At 43.1% G+C, this 8,853-nt stretch overlaps 1 long non-coding RNA gene across 14 annotated transcripts; it reads left to right on the top strand.

Annotated features, from left to right (window-relative positions):
• Positions 1-243: 243 nt before the first annotated feature.
• Positions 244-8,497, top strand: LOC109774995 (uncharacterized). Of its 14 annotated transcripts, none has more exons than XR_012187273.1 (12): positions 244-906; positions 1,210-1,366; positions 1,479-1,578; positions 1,736-1,804; positions 1,907-2,162; positions 3,219-3,599; positions 4,215-6,220; positions 6,828-6,923; positions 7,027-7,103; positions 7,217-7,297; positions 7,401-7,509; positions 8,149-8,497. It is a non-coding gene; the product is annotated as an uncharacterized lncRNA (long non-coding RNA). The 14 variants fall into 14 exon arrangements; XR_002235709.4 differs by having other exon boundaries at positions 4,215-6,705; XR_012187275.1 differs by having other exon boundaries at positions 4,215-6,705; positions 7,382-7,509.
• Positions 8,498-8,853: the final 356 nt, after the last annotated feature.

The raw sequence follows: 8,853 nt of genomic DNA, 5'->3' as shown, positions 1-8,853 counted from the left end.
AGCACATTTAAGTCTAACCCACTTCCTATGCAAAGGGATTTTGTGAGAAAACAACTTATGGGAACAATAATCAGCTAGCATAGGAAGGCAAAACAAGCATAACTTCAAAACTTTCTCTACTCCTAATGTCTCAGTTGGTAGTCTCCGTTCCGGGTTTATTTTCGTCCCACCTATCATGGTTTTTTTCGTCACGGTTTTTTTTCTTTTGTTTTATTTCATCCCACCTTGCACCCCGCTCCCCCTGGTTTATTTCCCACCGGTTTTCTGCTCTCCCTCCCGAAACCCCCCCGAGCCGCTCCCGTCTCACCCATCGCGCAAACAACTCTAGGGTTCCTTGAGCCGCCGCCGCACCGGAGCTCCTCGACCAGCCCCACCTCATGCCGCTCCACCCACTGCTTCTCCCTCCGCCCGCGCCGCTCTCTTCCCCGCCGGCGCTGCCCACCACGAGCGGGGAGGCCCCAGATCGTCTCAAGCAAGTCAGCGGGGCGGTGGCCAGATCCACCACAGCAACATCTCGTCCAGATGGGCCGCGCCGGGAGAGGTAGATCGAGGCGGCGGGCACCGTGTGCGTCTTGTCTCTTGGGACGCCGCTCCGACCCGATCCGGCGAGGAGGCAGCCTCCGTCTGCGACAATGAGGGCGGCGGCCGGCTGCGCGAGAGGTCGATCTGATTGTGCCTCCATGACGGCATCGTGATGCCCACCGCCGACGGCGCTGCGTTGCGACCAAAGGGGCACCCGGCCACGGCCGGGGACTCACTGCAGTTGAAGCACGCCACCTCGCCACCATGTATGTTGTGTGTTCTTGTGCTGCAGGTCCTTGGGGTTGGGTGTTCTTGTCGCCACCATGTTCATGCAGGCACGAATTGGACTGAGAAATGCTAACAGAGGAGGAGAAGACCATGCAAGTACGTATGTGCCAAAATTGATAGATTTAACTCTAGGTATTGCATTATTTTGCTGCAGTGTAGTAGTACTCTTTAAAGAATTTGTAGGAGATAGCAAAAGGACTAGATGAAGGATCCATTGATTTAAAAACACGTGGAAAGCATTCAGTTTAGTAAATATTGTATATACCCTTCCCCTGAAAAGTTTGACGTTGTTACTTGGGAAAAAGGAAAATGCCCACAGATTACTTTTTAGTTATGCAAAGTTTAAACTTCAGTCATGCTTTATTGGTCGTTTTCCCAATAAATATCTACCAACTGCAGGTCCTTGGGGTTGGGTGCGGCAACTCGCTGCTCGAAGACAATCTTTTGTGGTGGGGCGTCGCTGCCGCCGGCGGCACCTGCATAGACCGTCTCGCTGGGAACGAACAGATGCTCCCCTGATTTGGAGCTGTAGAAAGGAGGTGGTTGCAGACACAAAGTGGGGACACACAACTCCCAGTCATAATATTCTTTATCTTGGCTCGTTGTTTGGGGATGGACGCATCAATCTGATCGCGCTCTCCTCCATGCCAAACGGATCCTTGGTTCAGAGGTGCGCGGCGCCGACGATGACAACCTTTCTATCGACGCAAGGGCAGCAGGAGCTCATGACGCTGTTGATGCCACCACCATGCACAGGGTTGATGCAAGGTGGGACAAGTATGTATACCAGACAAAGTACTCAATCGGTTTGGCATTTAGCTTTTTTGATTCTGTTTTTAGTGAGCTTTTTGATTCAGATAATTTGTTTACCTGATGCCTTCACTCCAGGTAATCTGTCTGTCTGACATTTTGCTTTTTGATTCAGTGCGATCACTAATGGGGAGAACATAAACTTCAATTGAGGGCACTGTGATTCTCTAGCTACATGTATCATGTAAGTGACGTCTTTCCATGAATCTTCTATTCATTATATAACCTCTCAGGCCCTTAGAAAAGTATCTCTGTTAACTCGATTTCTTTCTGCTGATTCTTATAGAGCTTCTGCAGGAGGGTGTCACCTGCGGCATCACTTGCATCGACCTCTCACCGATCACCGTCCCGAGGATGCACGACAGACTGGCGGAGCAGGGCACCAGTGATTGTTTCACCAATTTGCTCGACTCATTGTTCCCTTCCTCTGTCCACGCAACATTGCCCATTGTTGCTAAGTTGTTAATTCATCAGGCCCATTATTGCGGCTACATAGTCTGTTCATCTTGCCTGCCTTCTTAGGAGAAACCAATTTACTGAAGGTAACTATTCTTTATTTACATTTTATTTGTTTCTTCCTGCTACTTGTACAATTTGCGTCGGAAATATTCTGACTACTTGCATGAATTTAGACCCTACTTGCACAGTTGCTTGCTTTTGTGTTGAGAAACATCTGCTACTTATATGTACATAAAACTTGCAAGTTTTATTTGTTGACTATGCCATGATAGCTTTAGGCCTTTAGTTGTACAAAACTGCCAAAGTAGGTGACAACCACCTGCAGCTCAATCCTTGTTTAACTCGACAGACAAGCTAAAGTAAATGCGGAGCCAAGATAAATTGTTGTAAGCCTTTTACTGACTAGGAACGAGGGGTTGTAGGAAGGAACACTGCACTATGAGTATGCCCTTTGTTAGCTCTTTACCCTTTTCTGTAACACTAGCCTATAGAAGGATGAATGGTGTCAAGCTCCGGGCAACAAGTAGGATTATCTCAGTAGTACAGTCAGCACCACTATCTGAGATTGCACATTTACGACCATGGTGGCACACAGAAAAGGAAGCTTGGTCTGAAACAAATTGCCAAATGCTAGGATCAACATTTCTTTTCTAGAGCATCTCCTTTTCGGGAAAGTTGTTGTCGAGAACTCAGTTGCGTGTTCCTTTATTTTCAAGAAACTCTATATAGACCTTGATAGCTTGAATATAATGTTTTAGTATGGTGTATTTGTAAGGTACAATCCATTCATAATTATTGGTAGTAACATGTGTGTATGTGTATATTTAAACGTACTGTCGCTAGATCAAAATTTGGACATACATAGATAGCTCCAGATGTAGCCTAAATGTTTTTTTACTCCTCATATAATCACTGTTGTGAATCCTTGTGCGGTTGTGCCTAGATATATCTAAATGCATCTGCTGCTATATCTCTCAATACTCAATAGCACGGTTTCATGGCGAATCAGTGCCACTGTTATGTGTGTTGATGTTTGAACCGAACCAGCGATTTGTTAGAACTTATATTGTTTCTTGTATAGGATGTCAGCTTTCCAAATCATAAGAATATTTGGTTTGCTTTGTTTTTTATATTTGCAGGTTGGCAATTCCGAAGTTATTGCCTTTCTACTTCAAACTGAAATAATTCCTCTTTGTCTTTAATATGGAGATGGGCACTGAACTTTAAAAAACAGTATGAACTCAACCCCTTCTGTAAATCAAATATTTCATTTGCGGGGACGACATGGGGCTCATGTCGAGCACTTCACCTGCAATGGGTGTGGCCTTCTCCGTCTGCCAAACATGCTACAAGTACGAGCACCATGAGGGAACTGCCTGGAGTGCGAGACCCGCCACAAGCTCCTCAAGGGTCAGTCAGCCTCCACCCACGGCCGAAGGCACTTGCAGATGTGAAGAATATCCATGTCCGATTACATCGCTAGAAAGCAAAAACTATGAGAGCCCACACTAATCATCAAGGTAAAAATTGTCCTGTAGACTTTTCTAATATTTCATTTGTATGTTGGTTTGGTAAACTTAGCATGCTGCGAGCTATTTTTAAGAAAGTTCAGTCATACCTGATGCTGCTATGAAAAATACATGTTAGAACTATTTACATGCCTATAATTAGGCCCACCAGTTTGGATGGCAAACAATTGCAGTTGCGAAGAATAGGATATCTTCTCGATCTCAGGGATCAGCCCATCTGATCTTTTGTTTGATTGAGGTTGCGGTTTTGTTGGGCATATAAGTTTGTGCTGGGTATATGATCATATTTTTGCTGGCACTGATGTATGGCCTTCCTTATGGTTATTTTCTATAAAAATAAATTGTGTCAGTTTTGCCGTCGATGATAGTAATAGTATCAAGTTCATATTGTAAAATAACTGATATGAAATACTACCCTCGGTTTAGATCTATTTCATGAAGGTCTCATATTAACACCTATGAGTGGGAGTTTCATAATATAGAGTTACTTATAAGATTGGATACTATTCTTTGATCTGAAAATATCTATTGCCGATAAGAACGTATTTCACATAATAAATTGCTGGTTCATGCTGGAGCTTGAAATGTATTCCTTTTTTTCTGTAGGGATTTTTGAAACGAGCAGAAGATTAGTAACTTCTACGACATCAAAGATCTGACCTTTTAGAGTATGCACCATATTGATTTACTTATTGATTTATTCACACCATATCAGATTTGTCTTGAACGTGATACTTTATTGACTGTACTGGGCACGGGAAGTTAACTGTTTTAATTATATAGGATTAGTCTGCACCAATTGCTGCATAAGTTCTCCTTGATACCAATTTACATACTTGTGCTACTAGGCCTTTGGTCAGTTTGCAACTGGTATTTTAGACATGTACGAGTATTCTCATGGTATTTCTATATGTTTTAATTAGTACCAGATGGAATTTGCGAATTAGTATTACAAAGAGAAGAGAAAAGGAAACATTATTCACGAGTTTGCAGGAATATGGAAACTCAAGGTAGTCTGTTAGCATAAGTAAAAAATGTTTTTCATTTTATTTCTTGGTTCGACCAAATTATATTTTATCCGAACGTATGGATGATCGACACAATGGACGTACGTAGTTTCTGGTTAGCACTAATTGGATAACAATTATGCCTACTATTACCATTTTTGTGCATTGTTTGGTCGCATTTTAGTTAAATACATCCTTTGTGACGAATAATGATTTTTGAGCATACTATCTTCTTTTCATGTGGGGAGATCGCTGATAGAAAAGAAAATTGTGTTTCTGATATGTTATGCTAATTTCTAAGTCCTTCCAATTTCGAACTACTAGGTATGCAGCCTTAGATGAACAACTACCTCTTTATTTGCTTGAGGATGATTTGATTGTGCAATTAAGGCTACATAATTTCACTTTTCATTTATATTTATTGGTGAGGGCGAGCTGGCGGCGGCATGGCGCGCTGGTGCGCATGACCGCGGGTTCGGCCAGGGTGCGAGCTGATCTGGCATGTGCGCTGGCGAAGTAAGGCGTAGAGGTGCTCCGGCCGGATGGGTGCGTTGGTCCGTGGCGGAGGTGCGAGGTGGGCGTGGATCTGGCGCCTAGCATGCACGAGGGAGGACATATGGGCGTTGTGCGTTTCTTCGCGGCGGGAGGTGTGACTGTGCTACTCTGCAGATTGATGACGTTGTTCTCCTGGTTTCGTGGATCTGCAGCGGGGTAGCCGGTGGTTGCGGCGCCAGAGAATGCTGGGGCAGCGGCCTCGGGCTGATGGCTGCTATGGCAGGGGCTGCTGCACCGGCTCAGGATGGTGGATTTGGAGCAATGCACTCAGATCTGACCCTGGCAACCGCGTTGTTTCTATGTTGCATGAGTTGCTGCAGCTGGTCGTCGCGTGAGGGCTATGCCGGCTGACGGCAGGGGGGTGCCCTACACAATGTGCTTGGCTCTGATGGTCTGGGTATCGTTGCGTGACCAGATTTGCAAGCAAGCTCACTGATAGGAGATCAGGGACTCGGGCGAAAGCTCCGTGACCTTCTTAGAGGCATAGTCGTAGACATCTTCCTATCCTTTCATGTGCTTGGGTTCTCCGGGTGAGAACCTAAACTCCAGTTTTCTGGAGTGGGTGGCGGCGGCGTTTACGTCGTAACCATCTTCAGAGGTGTAGCCTTGGAGGGCCAGCCTTTGGATGTCATGTGGGGCTCTTTCGTTTTCAAGGGCGGTGTATGTCGGGGCTGCGGCTCCAGGATCTTCTATTAAGTGTCGAGGCTGCGGCCTCGGGCAGTACTGCGACGACAGCTCCAAGAGGTAGGGCTGCTTGTCGGCATGGCTTGGGTGAGGACCTTGAAGTGCGGAAGCAGCAAGGTTGTCAGCTCCGTCAATGCGCCCCAGTCGGGACTGTTGGACGACATGTTGGGGCAGCGGCCCAGGATGTGGTGCAGCGTTTGTGGTCTATGTGCGGTTGGCCTGAGCAGCGTGAGCTGCGGGTAGCTGTATCGTCCGGCGTAGTGCCGGCCAGGTTGTCGCTCATCCAGGTTGCCGACCGGGAAGAGGTGTAGTGCCGGCCAAGACGAGAACAAGGGGAAGCTGCTTGGTTGTCTGTGTTCATCAAAGGTGCTCTCTCTTTTCCATCTTTCTTTTTATTTACTTAATCCTAGATGGGTGACTACTAATTTCCATGTCTACTGGGAGGAAGAAGGTTGGCGGACGTATCTTTGTGACTATGTCATTCACGTGCTTTGTTTCAACTCATAAAGTGGATCCTTTTTAAGCTATATCAAATCATAAGACATAATTTTCAGTTGATTTTTTTCTTCTAATTCCCAGTTTATTGCTTCACATAGACTATTACATATTTATGCTAGCCAATTCGAAGCTTTGTCCCAAGGGCAAGCATACAGTTGAAAAAATAAATACATGTACGACAGATCAGCCAGCAACTTGTTGATCTGTGATTCTTTGAAATTTGATGCTTATAACTGTTTATAAGTCAGTATTGTTCAGAGCCAAAGATAAGTAACAATCTATTTGGTTAAGTTGAACACTTCCAGATAAGGAGTAGTAGAAATTCTTAAGGGCATTGGGATATTGAACTGCAGGTACTAATGCGTGTGTAGTTCATGTCAATCCATCCTATTATTTCATCCTTGTAGGCATACTGCTCATCTCCTTTTAATACTAATTCTCTTAATTCTTTTCTGATTTTTGTGGAGTTGTGCAGATAGCTTCGGCAGGTTTGTTAGGCTAATATAAAGTAGGGACCTTTGCTACATAATGATACAAAGATGATACCGAAGGTTGTTTTGCAACTACCAAGGTATTTTGTTTACAAGCTGATTGTCAACTTTCTTAGAAAGATACATGGCTGTTGTGTCCTATCAGACAATATTAAACTTTTGCTATGATATTTCCTTATGCAGTTTCAAGGTCACATGGATGCTGACAGCTCTCAGGTGTATGGCCTATTTGTTGCTGGGTATTGTTGCCTTTCTTCCTGGTATGCCAATGTATATTGCTTCAGTTTTCATATTGAGATTGATACAAAATCTAGGCTCCGAAGTGCAGATTGAGAAGAGGTATGCTTATTGTTGCCTTTCTTCGTGATACCAGGTTTATACAGCGGAGGATCCTGAGTTGATGCATATATTGGCTCAAAAAGTAACTAGGCTCTGAAGTGCAGATTGACAAGAGGTATGCTTACTGTTGTCTGTGTCAGTCTATCTACTCGATCACCTTCATATCAACAAGTACATTGGAGTTATCTCAGTGCATCAGAATTGTTTCTTTCATGCAGAGTTTCTGCTGCTATTTGTTAAATCTTAAAGAAACGTCTGTTCCTGAGGTTTACAAGTCCCCTTGTTCAAATATGAAAATGATTTATTTGCAAACTTCAATGCAAAATGGTTAGTCAGTCTCGAACAACTGCATCTATATATACTTTCTAGCTATGCTATTGATGCCACATCCAGATTACACTTTTCTTCTCTTTTTCTTTTCTTGGGAGTAGAAAGGTCTCACTCAAGGATCGAGCAAATGCAGTTCTAATGCTTGTGTCGTCTAATTCAAAGCATGATGACTTTAAATGTTCATGAAATATTTCTCCTCTTAAATCTAAAAAACTAATATACATATAAGCATGAAAATTAGATTTACTGGATTTATTGGATTCTATTTGTTGCATAATTTATTGCATATTAGACATAACGATGCCAATCTATTATATACAGTATCTTTGAACTAGGTTAGAAGTTGGCATTTCTATCATGCGAGCTTCAGAGAAGGATTAATCTGGTTGTCCTTTGATGTTCTAGAGTTTAGTTTGTTGGTTGCTTCAGTTACGGTGGTGTTATTTGGAATAATAATGTCTTCAGGTGCTTGTAACATCGGTAGAATGGTGGAATTCTAGCAGTCATTAGTTTGAGTTTGTGTATAAGAAATACCATCAACCTATTATTAGTGAGCTTTGTATTGTTTTTCTCCGTGTTTACACCTCTCTTGCTCCAAGCCTGGTGATTCAATTCTAACAGAGGAGCTTGCTATAGCCATCCAGGGGGCCAGGGCGATTAGATGCCCATCACTCACGGCGGCAAGAAGTTCCGTGTCGAGTTGATGAACCAGCACCAGCTGGGAGCCCGGATGAAGAAGGTTGTCCCCGCGGAGAAAAAGGAGAAGTGATGAGATGTTTTTGACAGCTAATGGATGATGTTATCTTAGTCTGTGAATTTTTGTTTTGGTCGATTTAGAAACCTTGTTTGATGTCTGAAGATCCCTTTTTGCCCACTGTTCAAACCATCTCTTCATTGTTGTGTAAATGGTAACAATACACTTCAAACAATTAAGTTGTAATCCCAAAAAATATTTTGCAAAAGGATGTACTTATCGCCTCAATAATCCTTAATCGTCACGTAGATTTCATTTTCATTTAATTATTTTTGAGAATAGCGTAGATAGTTTTCTTTAAAATTACAAATATTTGATATAGTGTATGTTAATTGAGACATGCGTTGCACGTGTTCCTTAATGCATCAATCATTTTCAATTAGGACGGGAGTCTGAAAAATGTTGTAAGGTTATCACCATTTTTTTTTAAACTACAGAAGTCTGAAGATTAGAAGCATGATCTTTTGTTTTTCATGTTGCTCTACCTCTGTAGTGTCAAATCGTAGGAACTTTTATCACATATGCTAATTTATCCTTGATGGCAAATAATCCGAACAAAATATTTGGAAGTAATGGAGGCCTAGCCA

The sequence above is a fragment of the Aegilops tauschii genome, chromosome 6 (genome assembly GCF_002575655.3).
Source record: "Aegilops tauschii subsp. strangulata cultivar AL8/78 chromosome 6, Aet v6.0, whole genome shotgun sequence".
NCBI lineage: Eukaryota > Viridiplantae > Streptophyta > Magnoliopsida > Poales > Poaceae > Aegilops > Aegilops tauschii.
Note: the sequence above shows the minus strand (reverse complement) of the source record. Positions and strands in the feature narration are given on the sequence as shown.